Here is a 25,957-nt window from a genome sequence, read left to right on the forward strand (position 1 = left end):
GGCTGATGGGCTTGGATCGTGCCAGTGACACAGTCCCATGGAAAAAGTCAAAGCAATAAGTGTGAGTATTTCATATAATAAAATGACCGCCAGCATTGTTCATTTTAAAAACAAATGTTTTGCTTAACAGAGCAAGTTAGATGCCAAATATATAACTGCCTTATTAGCATCAAGATTTGATTGTAATGAAAAAAACGTTACAGATTTACATTAAGTTTAATGCACACTTACTGCATCTGAGAGAGGACAGCATGCCTGCTGTGGACTGAGCACATCCAGAATGCAGACGTGATATTTGGGCCCTCTCAGTGAAGGCAGCCTTGTTAACTGCAGCTGTAGAAAACTGTGATTTACACACACCATGACATTAACGACAATTTCATTCAAAAACTGCATCGGGGTTGGATGGCTGCTGATACAGAAGAGGTTAAGAGGTTTGCTTTTGGAAATCACCAAAATATAATGGTTTCTATTTCATGCTGCAATGGGAGGCTGTGTGGGGCTTCATGTTGAAGCGCCTATCTGACACATGGCATCAGCGCTTCCCCTGGGTGGCACTGGAGGACACCTGGGGACAGCCAACTCCAGGAGTGCTTCCGTGGACTCAGTCCCTTCTCAGCCTTGAGAAAAGCAGCACTGTTTTCCAAAATACCTTCCTTTGGACAAATTGAGAGGGGCAATGTGGGAGCCCAGCAGTGCCGTGTTGGAGCCATTCAAACGACAAAGCACTCAGCTGCATCTGTGCTGTGGACCTCTTCCAAGCAGAGAAAGCAGATCAGGCCATTTGGTTATTTACATTCTACCATCTCTCGTCCTTTTTAATATTTAAACTGCACAAAGCATTTTTCCCTCTCCTTCCAAAACCTACACGAAATCTCTACACAAAACCTGCTGACAAAGCAGGTCATTGCATCCCAGCAGGTCTGGAGCAGCCTCTGCCCACAGACGGTCCTCATCTGCCACTCCTGAGCCACTGCCAGCATTCAGGAAGGAGGCAGAGCTGCCTGAGAGGCTCCTCAGCACAGACCAATATTTCAGGTATTTGAATCCAGGTGCTGTTAACACCCTGAGGACAGCAAAGGACTGTACAGAAGTCGGCTTACTTATATCTGTGTGCATCCTCCTGTGGTGGTTCTGTGCCATTTTCTCACTATTTGGGTATGCTTGCTGAGCAGCATGAGTTCACCCAAGCTGAATTTTTACTGTCAGGTGCCTTAAGAGACCTCAAGTTTGGGCATTTTTAGAACGGGAAACTAGATTGTCAGGGAAATAAATGCTTTTGTACCACACTGGATTTATCAGTGAAGGAAATTGGATGGTATTTGGGAAGAAAACAGTAATGGAAGTGAACTTACTGCAGTAATGAGAAAGCCCTGTGCAGCTGGCATGAGGAGCAGCAAGGTGAGGAGCTGCCTTCCTGTCTGTCCCTCGTGGCTCCAAGGTCAACTGGGCAGCTGCTGAGAGAGGAATCTGGACAATCATGGTGCAGCTGATCAGCAGGACTGGGGTACATAACCTTAAGCTGTCCCTTATTAAAAAGGTGCAGTTGCACAGCGAAGAGATTTTCCAGATCCCAGGCTAATACCATTGGGTTTGGTCTTTAATCACTCCAGATGCACATCTTGCACCGATGTCAGCACACGTTTTGCATTCTTGCAAAATCAGCACCTTTCTACAGCAAAATCCCACGCTCAGCTGTAATGGGGACTGGGTGGCCAAAGCTCAGAGAAAAATCCCAGGCAAGTCTCCTTTTTAAGCTGACCTAAAAATGAATGGCATGCAGCAGAAATCTGACAAAGTGCTGTATGACTGCACAGCAGTAAATACACTGGTTTTGAGACGTTATCTGTGTTTCTGTGCACATTAAATATACTTCAAAAATACAAGATTCACATACGGACTGAGAACAAAGACCTCCTAGGTGTCCATGGTACAATCCTATGCACAAACACAAATTTAAGCGATAGACCTTGAGGAGGAAACACTCGCATTCATCTGTCCTTTCTGGAACTTATTTTAAAACATCTGTTCATATACTGTGGCCATGGGGGTCCAGCTCTGTAAAGGCTGAAGCAGCTGTGCTGTGACCAGAGCCAGGATCTCTGCGTTTTGCTGCCTGTGCTCTTGCATAAGACATGGGGTTATGTGAGGCACTGCCACTTCACTGGCTTTGGCCAGCTCCAAAGAAAGAAGTGAGAATCTTTTTAATTAAAGCTATCAAGTTACCTTGCAAGGGCTGGTTCTCACTGCAGATAAGAAGTGGTTCTCACACATCAGTTGGTATATGGGTTCCTTAGGGCAATTTGTTCATGTGTCCATAGTCCAAATTTCCCTTTTTAAGCCACACTCAGCATTTGACCTGCAATGACTTCACTGCTTTCCTGCCAATGCTTTCCAGGTGTAAGTTGCTGTCAGAGTGGGGCAGGGATGCTCAGCTGCCTTCTGGTCTTTTCCTGGAAGCTGAGATGGACGGCTGCTGCCTCAGCCTCCTGCAATGCCACCAGCAGCTGGTTTGGGCATCCTGGGACACAGAAGGATCAGGGCTACACATGGCCGAGCCACAGCACTGGCAGCTCCCCAGGAAGGCAGAGAAGTCATTTTTCATTTCCACATTTTCCTACTTGTGAAGATATAGCATTATGTCTTAGAAAAAAAATCCTTTAGTCCATGAAACATTCCTGTCAGTATCTAAAAAAACAGCTTCCCCCCACAAACAGATCCGAAATCCTCCCAAAAGTGCATGTTTATCAAATTTCTGAGAAACTGAAAAACTCTAAAATTTAATTTAGGATTCAATTTTCCTTCTGTAGCTTCCCAGCCCTGCTAGAAAGCTGAAGTATTTGAGTTTGCAACACAAATATTTTTAAATTTATTGTCAGTATGACAATGATTATGTAACCCATTGAGATCAAGAGGAGTGAGTTAGTGTGTTGGAGGCATTTGTCATGTTTGATAAATGCATCTGGTGATCCAGGGCAATGAAAACGTGAGATTTCCAACCACTGAGAGGTAAAAGATGCCAACTGATACACAGGGTTATGACAGTGGCTGCAAAGAGTTGCAAAAACTTTGTTTCTTGTTTGAAGTTTTGGAGGAAGATGGGATATACTTTATCTGGCACTTCAGAGTGGAGCTGGATATGCTGTATGGACTTTTCCAATGCCGTGACCAAATTCAGTTGGGAACCACAATACATAGTTTTCTGGTACCTGGTCTCTTGCTTGTCAGCCCTTAACTCACCTTAGACAATGAGATGTTGGGGAGAAACTCATTTTGAGACCTGTGGCATTTGGACATCCCATTGTAAGCACAGGAGAAGCTAGAATAAGGATTTCTGGAATCCAGTTCAATTTTTGTACTATCACTGAACACTCAGCTTTCAGCAAACGGCAGATGCCTGTATCAGATGTGCTGAAATGACCCAGTATGGAGGCAACAGAGGCAACCAACAGCTCTGAAGTACCATCCCCACCTCTGACAGCACCAGCTCCCCAAAATCCATCAGTGCTATAACAATGACTTGTAAGGGCCATAACAAAGACATCTTTCCCACTGGTTTGCTATCAGGCATTCATGCAGCACAAAGTTATACCAACTCGGAAGGAAATCCCCTAGGCAAACAGCATTCTCCATGGATTTGAAAACTACCTTTATAGCCAGATGTGTGCATCTGTGGGCAGGCAAAGGAAGCTGCTGTGGTGATGGAGGGTAGAGATGATGGTGGAGACACAGTGCAGCCCCACAGCATTGCACCCACTGCAGCTCCATGTCCACACCATTGGCATCTTCTGATGAAGCTGTATTCTGAGGCAGTGCTGTAATCAAGGATAAAGGCAATAAGTTTTCTAGTACTGGAAATGGAGCAGCTACTCACTTCCCATGTTATTTTTTGGTTTTTTTTTAGGGTGAAAAGATTTTTCTCCTGCTGCCTTACAGCCCTCGGATCTGACAGGTGCCTAAAGCTAAAGGATCTGCTTTCAGAAGAAACCCATACCTGAAATATGGAATACACGAGAGATGCCATGTTGTATTTTTCAGAAGTCAGATTACAAGAACTCCCACAGCCTTCCCACATCATGTCAGGTCAGATCACTGCACTGTACCTGCCCAGGTTCCCCTTCAGACTCTCCCCAGCATGTTACTCATCACCCAGCACTGAACTGCTGCTCACAGAGCTCTGTGCCTTATGCACAAATGAAGCTGCCTTCAGCAGCGAGTGGATGATATTTCAGTTTGACAAACTCGTAAATCTTTTAGGGAGCCCACCAAATGCAAAGTGCTGTGTGAGTTCAGGTTGCAGCCTGTTGGACTCAGCGAGGTGCTGCTGCTGATGGCTGAGCAGCAGGCATGGCCACGGCCATCAGCTCGGGGTGCACCAACCTCCTCCCCACTTGTGCTGCAATGTCTGCATGCTTCCATCCAGAGTTTTTGCTGAAGCTTGATGGGATATAATCAAAGGGATGGTTACGATGGGATATATTGTCATGCTAAAATGAGATCTGCAGGCATGCATTTGTTGAAAGCTTTTCTAGAAGTATGACAAACCCAAGCAAGTTCATTTGTTTTTCAGTGATGCATTTGGTATAAATTTTGAATACCATCTGTAAGATCCACTGAGAAATAATGTCCACTACAACCTGTCCCAAGTGGACAGCTGTTTCTGATCTGAGATCCCCATGACATCAGTCAGGGATGCTGTTCTTAAAACCTAATAATAATGACTCACCAAAGCTAGTTATCTCATCCAAAACATTGGTAAAAGCTTTTGGTTTGCTTCTTCTCTATTATTATTGTTTCCTTTGGCTTCAGGTTTAGGAAATAATATGCATATTTTGATTCATAAACTACTGAGCCTTAAAACGTTGACATTAATGCCAAATTCCAAGCCTACCCCATTTTAAATTCTTCTTCCAGGGAGGAAATAAAAAGGCCCTGAGAACTATTTAACGTTTTGCTGTTCTCACACACCTCATTAAATTGGCATCTTTCTGCCAGTGTGTCTTCTGCTGCAGATGAGGAACAAAAAGGGTCCTTGTGTGCACTTCCAATGCCTGGAAACCCAGTTTGTCTGTGTGTGAGCTGCAATAGAGCAATATTTCCCATAGTTGTTATGGTCTGACAACCATAGCTGACAACAGTCAGGTTAGATGTTACTTAAGGCAGAAATAAGAAAATTGAGGATACTATTGCTTACATTAATGGACATCTGTACGTAAATTCAGGTTTGCCAATGTTAGTTCATCATTCTGAAATATTTTAGTCTGTAGCTTTCATATAGAAATACTCCGTATTAACATAAGGTAGAATGAGTCACGAGTTATTCAGGGTTTCCAAAGAAAATAGTTTCCATTCATATTCAGTAAAAGCCAGCTCATGTTCTGCTGCTATTAGCTGTTTTAATTGAATCCAAAGCTCAAGTTTCACTTAACGAAACCAGTTTTAGATATACAAGAGCATGAATCCATATCAATCTATATAGTAGTACTTATGATGAATAAATTGATTTTTTCATTGCTCTGTGTTGGCTAAAATTATTCGATTATGTATTTAGCTGCTAATGGAAACTCATTAGTAGATTTTCATTTCATGCTTGTTTGCACCTGCAATCCATTTCTTTTTGTCCAAGGACTGTTTCATTTAGGTTGTATGCTATAAATTTTCTTGCATATAAACTGACAAGCATCAGCCAAAATTCAGTATATGTGGACTGAAATAGTTCAGGGCCATCATTTTTATAACAGCATCATTAAAGCACCAGATCTCCAGTGATTCATTGCCATTTGTTACTGTGCATACTGATCTAGTAACTCGCCTGTTAGTTCCCTGGTTAATTTGGTTATCTGTGCTGGTAACAGTCCCTTGCCATCCTCCTACTCACTCTTCCCTGGAGTTCTCTTGGACCCCACAAAGCTCCTGTCCATCCTTCTTAACCTCAAGTTGGGACATAATGGCAAATGCCCACATGATGGAATTTCAGACACTGGATTTGAATGCAAGAATTTATTTTGATCTTTTTTCTTAAAAAAAAATTTCTATCAGAACTTCAGTTCTGCCTAACTTTGGGTCTCAGCCACCACTGTCACATTTTATTTTCATATGAAACCAGCATAACTTGTTACATTTCAGCAGAATTATTCTGAATTGATCCAAAGACGAGAAATGACTCCATTAGTGCTGTGCACTAATAGAGACCCTGCAGGGACAAAACACAGCGGCTGCAAAAATCTCTATCAGTGAGTTTAACTCAGACTGCATTCCCACAAACGTAACCGAGAACAGGCATGGATTCCGGATGCAGTTGTTAAGTGGCTGTGATCAATAAGAATCTGATTTCCAATTAAATACAAGATCCCAGGTATTGTGCATTGCCAGCAGGTCGACATCGTTCTGAGTCACGCTGGATCCCAGCACTTAAAGTTGTGTTGTTTTTGCTCTCTCAGAAATGAGCCTTGCCAGCGTGCAACCGCAATCCTCGCGAACTCTGCAGATTAAATTTCCTTGCAGTAATGACCGCTAGGAATTAGCGCTACGTTAATCCTCCCACCTGCTGCGTTTGATTATACGTCAGTCTAATCAACCTGATTACAAAAGAAAGCAATTCCTGCTTTTGTGGGTGTTTTTTTGTTGGTGTCTGCTTTGTGTCGTTCTGGAGGCACTGTAAAATCCGTGGCTCGTAGTTTAAAGTGAAAGTAATTATTAAGCTAAATGTAAAGCGGAGCAGTGGAGGCCGGCCGTAATTGCTTTACAGCAGATACAGTAATTGATGCTCTGAGGATTTATTTCTAAGCATAGAAGTCGAATTAGAAACTGAGCATTATCTGGATTTGTGTGGCTTTGATGAAGTCTCTGCGTCTCGATTTTTAGCTAAACTGTTCTTAATGAGACTGCTAATAATCACCATCAGACTAAATTGTTTTAGGGATACAAGAGCATAAAACACAAACGTTGCCATTCATTTAAAAGACACAACCTGAAAAATGACAGCATTCTGCTGTGACCCTGGGCTGCAGTAAGCAGGGCAGTGGGGAGCACACAGCTGGGTTCACCCACGGCAGCCACGTGGGGCACTGAAGGCAGATCAGAGCAGCAATCTGAACACCTTCATCGCCTTCCTCGTGCAAAGTATTTGTTTGAGCCCATAAGTACTGACCTACAAAAACAACACAACAAGAATTCCGGCTGGTTCTGCAGCAGCCTGCTGAGCGGGTACAGCATTGCAATGGTATTTTTCTTTCTGTCTGAAATCCAGGAAAATCTAGATCGGAGCACAGAAATCCACACAGAACGCAGAGAGAGGAGCAGCGGATCGTTGTACCCCTGCTCAGCCCCACAGTGCCCCCAGCTGTGCTCACACTGTGCATGGAAACACGGCGCATCATCAGAAGCCACAGTGCCGAACCATCTGATCCGATCTATTACAGCTGGTTATCTGAAATCATTTGGAGCCCGATGAGCCTTATTCCAAGGCAAGCTTAATATACCCGGAGAAATATGATGCCAATTATTGAAAGCAGTGTTTCTCAGCACTTTGCATGCACAGAGCAGGGATGGGGAGATCTCCATGGTGACAGCGTGGAGGTAGCTGGGTTACCTGAGCAGTAATTTCCATCCTCTCATCTGATCTTTGTGGGCTTCTCGCTTTTCATCTTCACCTCTGAATCTGTTTGCTTTCTAATGGAGAGGAACTGACAAATATCCTGGTATACCTTAGAGGAAAACCACATCTTGTCTCCCAGTATGTTCCTGTAATTTAAGTCACCTTAGCAATTTGTGCTCGTGGTGGCAGGGAATTTGCAACTGTGCACTTCCAGCCAGCTTTACACAGGACCAGAGGCAGAATGGGCAGTGCCTTGCTAAGGCAGATCCCCAAAACCTCCCCAAACAAAGCTCCTTCCCAGACTCACTCAGGTCCCCCCAGCCCAGCCCTGCTCCAAACACCGCCGCAGAGCCCTCCCTCTCATCTCCATCACCCCTTCCTATTGCTCTCACGGTGCCACAGAAATACACAAGGACATGAGCACCTGCTGAGGCCAGGGCTATTGTAATTTGTAACACCATATCCAATTCACATCACATTTTGGAGAAAAATCCCACCGAGATCTCCAAGCAATCTATCACACCGAGGCAGAATTGGCTTTCATTGATTTCAGAGGGGCATGCCACAGCCACAGTGATGATGAAAGTCGCTGCTCCTGAGCTGCAAAGGGACTGCTGCCCTTCTGTGCTTGCACTCTCTAGCCACGTACCTATTAGAACAGCTAAGCATTATTCACTTTGGCTCATTAACACCCTCAGCACCTTAACCAATCTCATGTTTCAGGCTGCATGGGAATATCCTTGCAAGATGAACCACAAATCTGTGAGAGGAATGGCAGAGCTCACAGATGAGCCCAATATCCCACTCCAAGCCTTTAAAAGCACCTTGTTAACACAAGGCTGCTGTTATTTTGGGTGGCAGAGGCAGCACTAATGCATGTCAATGCAACAAGGCCATACCATACATCTGGCCCTTGCATTTCCCTCACGTCCCTGCAGTGCTCGGTGTCGGGGTGCACCACGTGCTGCTCCCAGCTGCCCCCAGCAGCACACAGCATCGTGGGGAGCAGAGAACAAAACCAAGTGCCAGTTGCTGTGCAATCGCCCAATTAACTGCTGCGTTTGGGGTTTTAATCTGATTCTGCTTATTGCAGAAATAAATAGAATAGATCATTACCACTGATGCTCATAGTGCTGCAAAGCCACCTTCCCTGCCCCTCTTTAAGGCTCTGTGTTACTTAACACCTGGTAGGAGATGTAGCAGCACCTCTTCAGCTGACTTTACATTAGGTCTAAGTTTAGCTCCTGCAGGTAACAATTTCTGGTTAAACTTTAATAACGAAGTATGTTTAGAATCTCAGGGGCACATTCTCTGCTCATTTGAAACAAATGAGGATTATATAAGGAGGAACACGAGCTACAAATAGGATTCACACAATTAATTGGCTCTAAGCTGCAGCAGAGCGGCGCGGTGCAGGAAGCAGAGCTGCTGAACTCAGCTGTCCCATCTCCATGAATCCCTGCACACCCTGCAGGGTTTGGGGATGGCACAGCTGGGAGGGCAGGCCCTGCACAACTCAATGCCCCAGCGATCTGCTGGTATGACAGGTGCAGTCCCAAGGACTCACACACTCTCACAATATTTCCATTTATAGGATGCAACATTTTTAAGCTGTGCCTCACAGGAGTACTGTGGGTGTTGCAGACAAAGCCTGGAGATGCATGCAGAGGTTTTGCATCTTGCACAGTCCCTCCATAGCATTTGCAGTGAATACAGAAACTGCAGCAAATGCTTAAACTTTCAAATGAACTGAAAAATCCACACGTAGGGCTACAGTTTTCAAATCAGTTGCCAGAACTCCTCTGCACTAATGTCTGACTGCACACGTTGCACTTCCCCTGCATGAGAACGCTGCCCTTCATTGGACTAGTAACAAGAATATTCTATATATTGTGGTGCTAAATCCATCTGTGGGAGTTCCTGGGATCCCTTAGGGGAGCCCATCTGCTCCCCCATCCCAGAATACTCCAGCTCTGCCATGCGGCTCTGCAGCCTCTCCACATTTAGCGTACTGCAGCGCTTCGCTGGGAGGATCAGTTGCACCTGCCATGCTGTAATGAGCTCATAGGAAACCTTCAGCTGAATCTCCCTAATTGCACTTAAAGCAAGATATAGATATATATACACACACACACATATATTCTAAAATAGCTCCCATTGCAGAGCCCTCCTGTTACAAACACTGAGATAAGTGCATCGATTTCTGGTGCCATGTGCATCACACTGCTTCCCATCTCCTTTCACACAAGTGTCACAAAGCCCAGCTTGAGCTCAGCTCTAAGCAAAGGGCTGTAAGAGCTGAGTGCCGGGCCCACATCCTAAACAGTGACGTGAAAGCAGGAAATAAGTGAAAGGCCTCAAGCAAGTGCTCAGCAAGACAGAGCTTTGCCCTTGGGCTTTCCAGAGCAGGGCCACCCCCAAGTGAGCACTGCCTCTGCCCAGTGATTCCTGCAGCTCTGAGCAGCACCTCCCCTTGGCCACAGATGCAGTTTGCAGATAGAGGCTCCATCATCATCCAGAAATTAAAATAAATGGGAGTAAAACTTCTCTTGCATCCAATCGATAACAGCAACATTGCTGGAAGTATAAAGACTGAAAAAGACAAAATCTTTGTTTTTCTTTTCTCAGAAGGCTCTGTCAACTGAGCAAGTCTGTAGTTCATTAATAGCCTCTGAAATTGTCCTTAACCTCCTTCCCTTCTGCACTGTCATTGACATTTTAGTCAACGGCACAATCACCCAGGACAAACTACAATTTGTGATAATGTCCTTGGGTAATGAGTGTACCAAAGCAGTTACTAATGAAGCAGGTAAGGAGAAGCATGGCCACTCTTCTGCCTCCCCCCACACTGCTCTCTAACAATTTTTGTCACTGTCTATGGATGGCTGGGGAAGGCTGACACTCTTCCTCTTCCAGCCAAAACAACTTGCATCTACACCAAGCAGAAAATCCCTCATGTAATAACGCTTTTCAAGACACAGCAACCATCAAGCTTAATACACCTCCTGTTTCTTTCTGGATAAATCACCTCTACTGGGATGCCATTACCAAAGCCCAACTTGTAACAACCACTGAATAAGAGCTGTCTGGAACAGGTCCTCCATTAACTGAAACTCCTCCCTTGGCTTTTGTTTGAGGGCTGCCCCCTATTTCTGCACACTGTATGGGGTTCTGCACTATTTGGATACTTGGAAGACTCACTGGAGGACCACATGGTCTTCTTGGGCCCAACGTATCTGAGTTCACAGACAGACACTACAGCAGCAGTACATACTGCATTTTTCAGAAGAAATGAGATGTACGTGTGCTTTTAGACAATCCCACAGAAAAAAAAAATGAAGGTTTGAATTCCCCTCCAGATTTCACAGTGTCTGGGAGACTTGCAACTATTCAGACACGGTTTCTATTTAGAGAAAATGAAACCTCCCCCTGTTGATAATGTACTATTATCAGGGATCATCTGCTCCTCCATGCCACCCCCACACACACACCAGGAGTAACTGAGAAAGCGGCTGTTGACAGATGACTGTGTACAGAGAACAGCAGACACATCGTCACTCACCCAGGAGAAGGGAAACTGGAGCTGCAAGGAGCAGCATGGCACTGAGTTCTGCTGTGGAACCACACTGTCACTCCTGCTTTGCGCAGCTCCGTTCATAGGTGTCACACCAGGCACTCAATTCTGTACCTGCTGCAATAAAATCAGTTACAATCGTATCCTCCCCTGTAGCACTGCAAATATTTTCATATCTAATTCTTTCAATCTTCGTGCAAACATATTACTTTGGTGGGTATTAAAAAAAGACAAATGAAATAATGTCATGCTGCTTTATATAACACCATATCTGGGGGGAAAAAGGCTGCCTATACACGTGTGTCAGTGTAAATCCACATCATTTAACTCTTCAGGAATAAAAATCGGGACGTTTTCAAATCTTGCAGAGCATCTCACCTTTTCCCTGAAGCACCAAAGCTTTGTTGTATAGCTGGTAGCCAATAGGCAGCACAGAGCACAGCGCTGCTTTCTGAACCTTGGGCTTGAAGGAAAATTAAAAAGTAAAATAAAATGCCTTGCAAGAAAACAATCTTAGAGTCTTCAAAGTGTCATTGGAATATGACTGTCCTCAAGGGATGCTAAAAGAAATCACGATCTAATTTCAAAAATGAGAAGGGGACTCCAGGCTGGAGTTAGGCAGGTGATTCACCACCCCCAGCAAACTTTATATATAGATGGAGAGGGAAGAATGGGGATATTGCACCTGCATGGGGGAAAGGCGTGTAAATATTTAAGGTAGAACCCCGTGCAGGTAAGCGAGGTGTGATTTGTTTAAGCCAGATGAATATATCAACACAGTTCATCTTAGGAAATACATCCTTGTCCAACCAGGAACCCAGAAATATCAACAGTCCACGGAACTGGAGCACTAACTCTTTAACTCCCAGTGCACTACATGACGTTATGATGTGGAATACTGATATCAAAACATCATAAAACCGTGACAATCCTCTATTTGCCAGCTGGCCAAAGCTAGGGGATCCACGGTGCCCATCTCAGTGAAAGGAGGAGCCCTGGAAGCAGCTCCCTGCCATCCTACTGCCAGGCAGGGCGACCGACAAGCCTGGTGATCACACACGGCATCATCCTAACTGCAAAACCACATCCCAGCTGCTCCAAACCAGGCACTGCACATTGAAACACGCTGCGAGCATCCTGCGTGCTTCCTCACACAAAGTAGGTGACCCATTTTCCTCACACATCGTAGCAGCGTTTCATTTCCTACCCTTTCCTCTTGCATGACACAGAGGACGCTCTGCTGGTGTTTTCCTGCAGTAATGGGCTCATTGTGCAGCAGCACATCATGATGTCATGGAAGTGCTCCTTCCTGCTCCCACACAGCTAACGGCAGCGCCCTGACGGCTCCAAGGAGTGCAGGACGTGGGTTCAGTGACCTGCTTCAAAGCAAAGAAAGTGCATGCTTCTTATTGAGCCTCTGCAAGCACAGAGCACTATTCAAACACCTTTACCGTTTCTGAGCAGATGTCTTCATCTGGAACCTCAGAGACACGTGCAGAGGGTTTACCTGGTGGTAGCAAAAGCCTCGTGGCGTTTCTTAGATGGAAAGAAAACCGGGTGTAGCAATTATTCATAGCTGTACATACATTCCTGCAGACAGCCGAGCTGACTTGGCGGAGATTGAAGCTAATTGGGTTTACAGTAGAATGGAGCTCTGATTGAAGTGCTTCGCTTAAGAAAATCACACGCGCACCCCCACACCCCGGCGCCATTACTCTCCAGCGTGCAGAGCAACCGCCCCACGTATTACCAAGGAAGGAATGCTGAGGTTCTTATTGCTTTGCCAAAGACCCACGAGCTCATGATACGGAGGTGTTTGATCTGCTGTGTGCTGATGCATAATTTAGCGGCAGCAGAGGCTGCACAGGGCCGGCATTCTGGGCAGCTTTTGAAGTTTGCAGCCACCCCACAGCCGCTGGGATGGGACCTGCCCAGGTGGCCCCAACACAAGGCAGGAGGGAAACTGCTCCAAAACCAATGCAGAAATGGGCTCCGAGCAACTGGAGGCGGGAGATCAATGTAGCCTCGAGTTTGCGGAGTAAATAATTCAGATTCCACCGCAGTGATTTATGAAAATAAAAAGACTAATTTAACGAGCCCAGCAGGCAGCAGGCGCTTCTATTATTTTTACATGTTAAGAGACGAAATAAAAGGACAGGAGCTTTAGCTTCATTGGGCTTTTCTCCTATATTTCATGGCTACAGTTTAAAGTAAAAGAGTTCCAACGTGCCTTGGGGTTATGCTGTGCTCAGCAGTTTTGCCAGCCAGAGAAGGGTCACACAAATGTTGCCTTCACTGTCTGTGCCATGATGCTCAGTTCTCATGCAGCTGCATGGGGAAAGCTTCCAGGTATTCCTGGGGATTACTGATTCTTGAGGAAGTTTTGCAAAATGACAGAACAGAGAAGGACTACTAGAAGCTCTGCATGGAACAGTACTCAAATCTGTTTTTGAATGCATGCTCTTTAGTTGCTTTCCTAAATCAATCTGTACAGAATTGCATGCAGGAATTCAGACCACAGACCACGTCACAATGACAACTCTCTGTTATTCTGTTGGGAAAAGTCCCAAATAGTCAGAGATTGTCTGCGTCCTGAAGAAAATGGGAAGACAATGGAGATGTGCAAAGAAGAGATGAAATGGAAGATGGAAGTTCTGTAAGAAGCAGAAAAAGAAGAGATATGAGAAATGAAGAAAAAGAAAACATAACTGGAAATGAACAGTGACATTTTACATTGGCTCAGAGACCATGGCACTGCTGCCCAGAGCTGTGGGTGCCACATCCCTGGGGGTGCCCAAGGCCACAAATGGGGCCCTGGACAGCATGATCTGTGGGAAATGTCCTGCCCACTACAGGGGTTGGAACTGAGTGGGCTTTAAGGTCCCTTCCAACCCAAAGGATTCCATGCAGTTGAAAAATGTAAGCTGTTTGCAGGGAGGCCATCGACCTGAACAGTTGCTGACAGTGCAAGGAAGGAGCCCTTCTGCACATCCTCCCTGCCACTGAGTTCTATCCATCTTATTTACTTGGTTTCAAAACAAATCTAACTGAAAATCCAGTCTTCAAAGCCATCCATCCACCCATCTGCCAGCTTTATCAATCACCATCCGCGCTGCACATCAACACTTCTTTCACTGACTTCCATATGGTTCATTGCATGAAAATGCCTAATTAAGAGAACAGGATGAGATTCTAGCAAGTAAACTTGGTGACTGTCTGCAGAGGAAATGTGAGCTATTGCACTAACTCACAAGAGGCAGCAAACAGAGCCAGAGGCAATGGCAGGTAAACTGCTGCCTAAGAGCATCTCCAGCTCCATGAGGTTTAGACTTCAAAATTGCCCATTCACTTGTCCTATGTCTGCAGCCTGACAGCAGGATTCCTCCCGAGATGCTGACGAAGGAGCCGTGCAGCGTTCCACAAATGTTTTGTCAGATCAAAAGATCTCCCAGACAGTGACTGCAGATCAGAGGAGCTTGCAGCTATTAAAGCCAACAATTTGCCTCTCTCCAGATGTAAACCAGGAGAATTCATTGCAGATGCACTGATAAATGGCACTGCTTCCCACACACACACCGCATGCAATGGGCTGAGGGGCTGAAAATTTATTTCCTGACAACGTGCAGAATAGAATATGTTCACCCCAAACCCTAACCAACCTGCTGCACATCTACAGCTCTGAGGGCTGAGGGCAGGGAGAGCACACTGCTGAGGCTGCAGCCCTTAAGGGGCTGCCCTCGTTGCCTACCTGGTGCAGCACAGAGCAAACCAGCTGCCTTGGATAGAAGGGGAAAATATTGCATGGGGTTATTTGGGGAAGGGACGAGACACGGTGTATATCCTCCCTTGGATCAGAAGGACAGTTAGACTCGATGATCTTAGAGGTCTTTTCCCACCTTAATGATTCTGTGACAAGGAGAGCCGTGTGTAGGCATTTTTGGGAACTGGCCATGGTAAATCCTACAGAACGCCTTAACACATCCACAGCAGCTCCACGAGCCAACCTCCCACCAGCTGTACAGCACCGCTTCCCCACATCACTTTAAGGCAGCAGAAAATACAGCCCTACAGCCCTGTAAGAGCAGCTTTTATCCCCTGATTAAGCAGCAGTTCAGTCAAAAGCTCAGGTGCCCATGAGCTGATGGGAAGGATGGGAGATGTGGGGACACTGCATGGCTCCATGAGATGAGGTTACCAGCTGCATGGCCACCAAGAGGTGTTGCTGTGGCTAGTGGAAGTCATTTGGCCAGCATTAAAAACAGAAATAAACTCATTTTTATGGCACAGTGCATAAAGAGCCTGGCTTCTGCTGGGAGTCTAAATTTGGACTGCTCAGTTAATTTGATTGGGTGCTACGAGAGAGGGCATGATTTGAAACCACAAGTCGTTTTTCTCCTTGGAAGAGTGGATAACTGAGTCTATTAATCTGACAATACATTTAAACTGAGTTATTGTGACAAGGGACTTCCATTATCCATTTCATCTAGTTGCAAACTGTCAGAATAAATCTCAGGGGGTTAGGGAAAAAAGCTGCCTTCCTTTGTTTGCTGTTTTTATATGCCACAACAGTTTAGATTTGGTTCACTTTAGCTCACGATACTGTATAACTGTACAGAATGGAGGCCCACTGTAAAACTAGTACAGAAAATGTTAACTTCAGCGTTATCAGCGTGGGTTTTTTTTAGTTAGTTTGTTGTTGTTGCTTAAATAAGGAGTACAGACCAACCTGGTCACCTAGAGGTATCATAGCATTGACTTCAATGACTTTTTTATGCACGTATTTTTAAATTATTTAAACTCTAATATCTTCAGAATGGAAAAAGCCATTTCCTATGCTTTTCTTGCAGAGCAAGTTAAGTTAAACAGCTAAAACTCTTATATCAGAAATAAATCAAAATAAGGCACAGAAGAGAAAGGGACGATATCATGCTTAAGACAGCCAGGCATGGGGCAGCCCTGGCCAGCAAGGTTTCCCTGAAGTAGTCCAGCAAGTCTTACTATGTGGAATATATATAATCTCAAAGCCAGGTGTGGTGAGAACGGTAAAACAAATAAATCAATAGATCCCTCCATCTTGAAATCTTGCCTACGTCGGGTTAATTTGTTACAAAGGCTGCGCTAAGAAATAAGCATTGCTACTTCAACTGATTTCAATTCTATCCCCTCAGCCCCACCCCTGTGAAACAAAGGGAGCTCTCAATCACGACCTTCCCCAGAGCCACCGTTTGCTCTCAGGAGGTGGTTGGGAGCACAGCACAACACGGCCGTGCCAACGCTCCACGTCTGGGTTTGATCAGATCAGGGAAGCGCAAAGGGACGCGGCGCTCATCCCTTCACTGTCACTGCGGAGTATTCATCAGTTTTAATTATATTTCAGGTTCTACGGGGAGCCATTGAAAAAATTAATCGCAACTGGAAGGAACGGCAGCCCTGTGTGGCCATAAAAAGACAATAATGCATTTTAGGATATACGCTTGTTATGATTTATATTAAACAGGACCAGAGGTAGCATATGGCAGCAGTCATAAAGCAGCATTCATTATGAAAACATGGAGATCATCTCCAAGCTTGGTTATATTCTTACATATTAGTTGAATTTACTTTAACTTACATTCAGATTTTCTGGGAATATCATCTCCTTTTTAATTTTTTCTCTTTTTTTTAATGACCACTTTGCTCCAAAACCCTTGCCCTGCTGTTCCTACAAACATTTCCTCTCAGCAGACCTTCTCTTCTCTGACTTCAGATGCACTGTTCACACATTTGGACTGAGGCAGAACTCAGTTCCCATTCTGGGCCAGAACAGCCTCCCCAACTCACGCTCACCTCCAGATGACTGCACAGAGCACTCCATGTACCCAGAAGGACCCTGGGATTCACTCCAGTTTTGCTTTGCCTTACCTTCAGCCTCCCAAACCTAGTATACGTCTCGAGTGATAAGCACCATAAACAGGATGCTCTTATTTACCATAATTAAGAAAAATTAGTATGTCAATCTATCGCTTGAGCTGCTTCTTGCTGGCTGCATCCTTATGGAAGGGAGAAATGTCAGAAAAAAAGCAGGAATTTACAGCATAAATATTTCTGAGCAGACGGTGCAGAAGCGCATCCTGCAGCACACACTCCTGCTGGATTTAAATACATGGCTAAGAAAAGTTCAAAGTGCACAATGAAAATCTGCTTTCACACACTATGAAAATGTGCATTTATTAATTCAGCAGTAAGGGACTAATACAAAACTGCCTCAAGAAGTGACCCACAGAAATACACAAATGTGCCACAGCCAAGATGCTGAAATCACTTTTGGAGAATAGATGCTTCCAATATCCAACATGAGCCCCCCAGTGCAACCTGAGGCCATCTGCTCTCATCCTATTGGTGTCACCCAGGAACAGAGGCCAACCCCCCTCAACCACCTGCTTCAGGCAGTTTTAGAGAGCAATGAGTTCTCCTATGAGTTCCTCCAGACTGAAGCACCCCACCTCCCTCCACAGCTGCACTCCAGACCCTGCACAGCTCCATTGCCCTTCTCTGAACATGCACCTTAGTGTCCTTCTTGTATTTGCCATCATTTCTTGTAGCAAACATTCGGCATCTCATCCAAGATATACCCACGCGACCAGATGCTGACAAGATATTCTCTCCCAAAAAACAGTTTTTCCATTTCTACTCACTGTGGCACGTTAAGATGAATACTGTGAAACGAGGAAGATCATCAACACCCACTCCAGATTATTCCACACTGCTGCTGCAACACACTGGTAGGAGCCAACACAGATGTCACACTTGAACACCCGGACTGGATCCAGGCTGATGTAAATCCTCATCATCAATCTGAATTCTGGTGACTGTGATGGCGAGAGGGACGTGGCAGGAGCTGAAAACTGAGCTGCATTGGAGCATCCAAGGTTCCTGCCCCACATGGGCCTAACACTGCTGGATGGGCTCACCTCAACTCAGCACAGCATTGCATGGAGACAAGGCATTGATTGGGAAGGTCTGGATGAAGGACAGTGACAGATATGTTTATGGAACATACTCTAAAATGAATCACTTCTGATATCATTTTTCTTCCTCTAGTGTAATTATAACCAACTTTAATGTAACGTGAGGTTTTTTTGAACGAGGGTATTTATTTCAATTAAGAAGTATAAAGCATCAGATCTAAAAATGCTGTAGGCGATGGATTTGGTTATTTAGAGTTATTCTGTGCTAGAATTACACTGACTCCATGGTTCTATATTATTCTCAGACATTAGATGAAATTAGGCACAACAGGGAGAAAGAATCAATCAGTCCTGGCTAAGGAATTGAGATAATAATGACTCATTTGATGGGATTGCTCTGGAAAATTAATAATGACGGTGGTAATTACTAACCTGGGATAGCTGCAGTGCTCATTATTCTCCTTTTACTCTACTGAATGTTAAGTATGATGAAGACATTTGTTGAAAACACAGCCCTGCCTGCAGGCTCTCTATCACAGGAAGGACCCTCCGAGAGGCCTGAAAGCCATCCTCCTTTTTGCACTCACCAGGAAGCAAACGCTGAACCATTGCAATATTTGCTCTACGGCACACGTATGTGATCATTTGTGAGAGCTGAGCTCTGCTGCCTCTACTTCTCCTGACCAGGGGACCTGGCCCAGGTAGGCAAAGGAGGGCTGGGGGACGCGCTGGGGACAGGGATGTTTTTAATGCAACTGTGGAGAGAGATTGGAATAAAAAGCTGAGAGGGACTAAAAATGGGAGTGCCACACAGCTGTGCTCTCAAACATCTGTTCCACACCCACAGGGTGCACTGAAGCACTTATTTATATTTTAAGTGGATGAGCAGTGTTTGCCTTATGTTGAAGAGCGATGAAAGCGAGTGCCCCTGTAATATGCAGGAAGAGGGAAAAAAAATAATGTAGCTCTTTAGTAATGCCAAAACAACAGTTCTAATATTGAAGGAAAACAAATCTACAATTTTCTGAACAAGGCAGAGGTTTCCTACAGCATCAGCAACCCTTCTTGATTGAGGAATTTTGGACCCCTTGTCAACTTTTCTAATTACTCCCACTTTTCTGCTAACATCTCCTTTCCTAGCTGATTAAGCCCAGCACTGCTTTCAGCCCTGTGACATGGACTCTTTAAGGACACCTTATATCCATGTCACTGCTCTTTTACTCCAGTCCATTAGCACATAACCTTTCTCACCAGTCCAACCTTCTTCTGCCAAGATGGTCAAACAAGTCATTTTTCCAGAGGGGTTTGTAGATTTAAAAACTCCCACGTGTAGGTTCTTTGTGATTTGGAAACACAAGGCCCTGCAATGGGGGCTTCTCCCCACCACCAGACACAGCACAGCACAGCAGTGGACTTTATTCCATGGGCAAATCCCTTTGTCAGGCCCACCTGCACTCCTCTGCACCAATTTCTGCAGCCAGCACAGCTCACGGCATCGTCCCCCCTAATGCTCAAACCCCAGTGAGCCATTACTGGGAAAAGTCAAGGCTTTTGCTATTTACAACTGCAGTATCATTAATGCCACTTATGTTTATCATTTTGCCTCATTATTGTTCCGGTAGATTGTTTTCAAACAAGATGAGAACAGCAATGTGCACTGCGTGTGCAATTGTCTGAAATGTCAAGAACGGGGGACGTGAGCTCTGCTGGGGTAAAGGGAGATGCTGACAGCTTTTAGCAGCAGCCCATGCCTTCCGGCTCCTTGTTTAGCTCCTTGACAAACCCACTGTCACCCAGCTTGTCACCATGCCCTGCACACATCCAATTATCCCTGTACAGCGCAGCATGACAAAAACAATCCATCCATACCATCCAAACAATACACTGGTAGTATAAAAATCCAGATTGCTCTTAAGTCTCTGTTTTCCCACTACCAGGCCAGGCAGACTGTAGCTCCTTCACTATACTGGATGGCACCGGCAGGGCAAGCAGGATTTGGGATGCTGCTCTCTAGGATTGGTGCTGCCTGCATCAAGTGCTTTATTTGGATAATCTGTGCGGGGCTGAAAAGTGGGCTGTGCTGGCAAAGTCCCCCTGCTGTGTTAGCCCTACCCACAGATTTAAGAAATGACCATAAATAAAGCTCCCCTCAGAATCATAGATTCATTAAGGTTGGGAAAGACCTCTAGGGCCCCAAGCCCACCCCACTCCTGCCATGCCCACTGCCCATGGCCCTCAGTGCCACATCCCTACAGTTCTGGAATACCCTCAGTGACCCCATCAGTCCCTGTGCAGCTCATGCCAATGCCTGACAGCTCTTTCAGAGAACAAACAGCTCCTAATATCCAACCCGACCTCCCCCGGGCACAACTTGAGGCCATGCACGTGAGATTTCACAGTATTTAAGAAAAAAGGTTGGTGAAGTTAAATGAGATGTACAAAGTCAATAGTAACCCAACAATTACAAAGGAGATCTTGTGACCACAAACTCATCAACACAACATGGCCAGAGACCTGGTTACCTGTCACAAGAGCCAGCAAGTTGCTGTCCTACTGACCTCTCTGTGCTCTGCATCCTAACCAGGGGGAAAACATAACCTCAGTCACATGTGGCTGCCAGCAGCTGCCCATAAACCATCTACAAAAAAATCACTGTGGCAGCAGCACTTGGATTTCAGGGATGCAAGAGCAAAGGGAGTTCTCCCAAGGAACTCAGGGGGCATGACCAAGCTGCAATTGTGGCTTATTCAGATGTCCCCCATAAGCGTCAGAATGGAGCTGCCTCTTGCAAAACACTTCTCGCCATTTGTTTCCTAAAAGGAAAGCACATATTTAAAAAATCTCACTTCAGCTATGAGTACCAAACATTGAAGATATGACCTGAAAATGTAGAAAATCAGTTTGAAAGCAGGGATCCGAAAGCAATAATGAGAAGAACTCTCCTGCAGAACAAATGCCTTTTGCAGCTTATTTGAACTACAGGAACGTGTTAAACCTCACTCAGGTTCTGCTCACAGCTGTGCTTAGCTAAAACTGAAATAGTCATTTCTATGGTCACTTCCACCTGGGAGGGTGTCACCTGCAAAGTGCATTTCAAGAGCAAGCCCAGATTTAATAAACTTATGATCATGAGTGATTGTAGTACTTGACACGATCCATGTCTGCTCTGTGCATTTGCTTCTTCAGCATAAACAAAGGTACCAAATTTCTGTTCAGAAGCGCATGCAAGCTCAGAGTTAATTATTGTAATTATCAATTCAACAGACTCAGAATGCTAATCTATTATAAAGTGGTCTGTTAATTGGTGTTAAACTGTCATTAGTCTGCCATTTCCTATGTTATCAAGCTGACCTGGAGCACAGCAGAGCTGAAAAACCAATCCATTTCTCATTTCTGGCAACTGCTGATTACAGATTTGAAGAAGAAAAAAAAATATCTGCATACTTGGAATTGAAATTGTTATAAGAACAAAGGAAAACATAATTCTGCTGCTTTAAATTACAATCTTTTCATTACGCATCGTGCTTTACCTGCACATAATCCTCCAGCACTGCCCATGTGGGTCTGCTTACTGAGTCCTTCCTCGCCTCTGGGGTTTGGTTACCAAATCTGGTAAGTTCCATTCAAATATGCTGCAAGACAGAGAGATGGCATTTTAGTCTCCCCTCAAGGCTGCTGTGGAAGCTGCATAACCTGCTGGAGCATTTCTCAGGGTAGCTCACCTAGTCTGGGACCACATCCTCACCTTACACCAGCAGAACACCTAACTGTACCTGCAATAATCTCATTTCTCCTTCACTCCAAAAAACATGCGAGCCTTCTTCTGTTTGATACTCTTTATTGCCCCACAGATGCTCATCCACAGGAAATTCCCATTTATTTTAATCTGTAAGGCCCCATTATGTTGACAAACCGATCCACGTGGCAACAAGGCATCCCATTCCTGTTTCTTGGTAACAGACAAGCAGGAGGCCAACACCACTTCTGTGCAGAAAACCTACCCCTCAAACCACCCATCTCATGGTGTGGCTTCTTTGTCAGCGTTTCCAGCCAAACTGGAAGTCACATTAATTGTTGCAGCAGAAGGATACCTCTTCAAAGAGCTGTAGCACAGATCATCAGCACTGTCTGTCAACTTCTCTCCCTCCGTACAATTTTCTTGGCAGTAGCTGCCGCATCGAAGTCATGCATACCTATGAGAGTTTTACCCATTGTACTGAACATTATGCAGTGGTACCACTGGCCGCGTGGTTTTGGCAGGGATTGGAAAGCCATCGAGCCCCAGCTTTTTCTCAGCCTGTCCTATCACAAGCAGAATTTATTGTTGCTGGGAAACTGTTGCCGGGACATTCGCTGGACATTTTGTTTTCCTTATCTTTTCCTCTTCAAGGCACTACATATTCCCTGTCCTTTATCTAATTCCCTCATTACTATTCTATCCATTGCTCGCACCTTTATAGTTCCCCCAGTCGCCTTCATGTGGTCTGGCTGCCTGATTTCCTGCCACTGCAAATTCTGCTTGAGTGCATATTCCTTTTACTGAAAGGAAGGAAAATAAGCCTGTGCAGATGGAAGCCTAGATCTTCTGCTGCTCGGGAAAGCAGGCTCTACATGATTTCTACTAGAGGAATTACTCAGGCTTGGAGAAGACTGATGAACATCATGTCAAGGACAACTGTCAAAATGAGAAATGCCCGTTGTAGTTTTCTCTACGCTTCAGTCAGCCACATTTGCTATTACTTCACATTATTGATACGCACTGACATGGTCCAAAATGGATATAGAGACTTAGCAAAGACCAAAGGCAAGTTTTTGCTGGTTCAGGAGATAAAGATCTTGCTCAGCACACTCAAAGGGGTTGGTGACTCCTCTAAGTATCATTCTTTTCGAGAACAAATGAACAAGTAAAGAAAAATGTTGCCTTGAGCTGAAATTCATCCTCAATCGCTTTAAAGCTGAAATTAAAATGAAAAGATTTTTGTAATGCCATTAAGAAACTGCTTTAGTATATGTAAAACAATGAAGACCACTCCCTGACACCTCAGGACACCGTGGACTCGTTGCTAGCAACTTAACACAAGTGCTCATGGTGACAGCTATGGAGAAAAGGGAAACTGGAGAATGCCACAAGGCACAGCATTTGATAGATTTAGAAAATAGAAACAATGCTCGAAGACGTACAGACCTCCTGTAGCAGAAGGGATGCAAAAAGCACAGGGATCTCATTTGTTGGGCGGTTGGTCAAGACTTACTGTTCAGCAGATGCACATAGTAAGCATGTTTCTTCTGCACTGAATAAACGTCCTTCCTTATAGACATTTGCTTTTGGTGCTCAGCTGAAGTGGCTTACTGAGAGATCAGAGACAGAGAAACTCAGATGGCTGGCTTGCTTCTTCTGTTTCCTTTGGCAAGAAGTTGGGCGCTAATTTAAAACAAAATGTTGGCTTTTTTATGGGGTGTGTGGGCTGGCAGCCTTATGCTTGCAAAGGCATGCAAGGCTACAGGCAATGTTTTTCAGGTTTTGTTTCAGTAAACCCAAAAGATTCATTTTCCATTTTCACCAACTTAAATGCTGTATAGAAGTTAATGATGGTGCCTCAGCTGCTGTTCAAGATGATGGCTGAATTCCTGGGGCCGTATTATTTTATTACTCCAAGTATCCAGCAACACTTTTTTTATATCAGAAAACCACCCCTAGTGACAACATCTATTGCACTGCAGACTCGTGTAAGGAAGCTACTGGAACACTCCAATCTGCCAACTTTGACACTTACCGTGCAGTTAATTTTTTCTGACTGCACCATATGCTTTGCCATTATTACAGCGGTGCCAGGGCTTTTCTTTCTCATATATTGATTGAAATGATGTATGTTGTACATGCCCTAAGAATCTGCAAGAGTCGCTGAATTTTGAGCTTTTCCTCTCTATCTTGGCTCTTCCTGTTGTGATGTTGAGTTTGATTGTGCAAACCAGTACCAGCCTGACTCAATTCGTTTCTTTGTGCCTAGGACTAGTTAATTAGTAGCTCTACCAGGATTTATCCACCTGGACAGGGAGCAAACTAAGGCATGAATATACACGGTGCTACTTCTCAGCAGTAATTCTCTTCATGGGAGCTCCTAGTGTGCCCCAGCAAGCTCGCTCACATTCCAAGGGGAGTAAGTGCTCTGCCCATATCAAACACTTATAGAAACCATTCTCCTTGCATTCTCTACAAAGACAACATTGAAAAGCTAATTTAGATATACAGGAGTTGGGGAGAATCGCTTTTTAAATGATGTTTTTCTCCATTTGCTCTTTTTGCTCTCCATTTGCTGTCCACAAGGAATAGTTCCCTAATTAAAACAATTAGTTAGCACCTACATTGGGTCCAGCTTACCTTTGCAGGCACAACAAAGAGCAGCCGGAGCTCCTGCTCCATCCAGCTGACATGAGTGCAGCTTCCAGGCTGGGATCCGTGCTCAGTGATGGAGAGAGCAAGGCAGCCACCAGGTCAACCCCTGAGTATGTGGACAAGGAACTGATGATGAGTGGGAGGGTCTTGACAATCACCAGCTCTACTTATTGTCTAAATTCACACATTTTCCTACAGTGAAGGTAGGTGAGGAGCCCGAGTAAATTGCTGGGGCATATTGTGTACAACCCATTAATGCAGTCAGGTTGTAAAATTGAAGGCTAGGTTGTAAGAACTGCCTGGCCTCCACAATTGTATTTTTTCAAATAGCAATTTCCTAATTAACAATTTTTGCCCTTTGAAGTCTTGCACTGACAAATTATTTTTTTTCTTTTCTAGCGACAGCAAAATTATTTATCCAATTTCTTCACATAAAGGGCTCATTTTATGTTCTAATGAACAACGGTAAGAACAGAACAAAAGAAGAAAATACACAAAGTTACCCCCTGCCCAGATCAGAGAGAAATTTCTTATCTTTGACACCTGCTGGCAATTAATCCTTGGCATGCCCGAATCTACAATTAGCAGCACTCCTGTAAGGGGTTTGAGCTGTGGTTCCAGCTGCAGTTCAGCGCTGCTCTCTGCCTCCTCGGGCAGTGCCTGAATGCTGTTTGGCACACACATAACTGAAATCTGGCTTACCCATGTTGGCTTCCTGCACCACGCAGGAGATTCATCCCGTTATTTTTTAGTTTTTTAGACTCTGCAGTAAGAGTGGGAGTTGGGAGATGCTGTTTCAGCCGACTCACCCACGGGAGATGGAGGCAGGTCCCTCCCTGCAGCGCAGAGTAATGCTTGTCCTCGTGCTGCTCCTTCACAAGGTGCTGCCATGCCTCTCATCCACAGTCCTGAGCTGGGGAGTTAAACGGTGAGCTGGAGTGCTGGGATGGTAAGGAGCAAAGAAGGGTGTTTTTCTCTTCTTATCTCTTTTGTAGCATCCAAGAAGGAACTTCTCTCTCCCCAGTAATCATTATGGAACCCCTTTGGGATGCACCAAGTTTGCGCCCCTTACTTGCTTACATTATCCTACATTCATTGATAACTTTTCTGCTCAACAGACGTAACCAGCTTAAACTCAGTCACTCCCTCGTGGTCCTTACTGATGAAGGATCCTTCTCATTTTCTTACAACTCCACATGCCCACTGATCTGCTGCACTGCTCCTCCTCCCGAGGTCTGGCATACAAGGCAATGAGTAGCTTGAATAATTATATTGGTTAGCCATAGAATATGGAATATGGAAGTCTACTTGGAAAAGTAACTTTCTGTGACATGAAATTAACTTAGCATTGCATTTAAACTTCTACTCTGTCATGTATCTGGCAGAGTCTGAGTCCAGCATTTTGTTGGAGTATGGCAATACCTCCATATCGCCCATCTTCTGAT

The sequence above is a fragment of the Meleagris gallopavo genome, chromosome 14 (genome assembly GCF_000146605.3).
Source record: "Meleagris gallopavo isolate NT-WF06-2002-E0010 breed Aviagen turkey brand Nicholas breeding stock chromosome 14, Turkey_5.1, whole genome shotgun sequence".
Taxonomy (NCBI): Eukaryota; Metazoa; Chordata; class Aves; order Galliformes; family Phasianidae; genus Meleagris; species Meleagris gallopavo.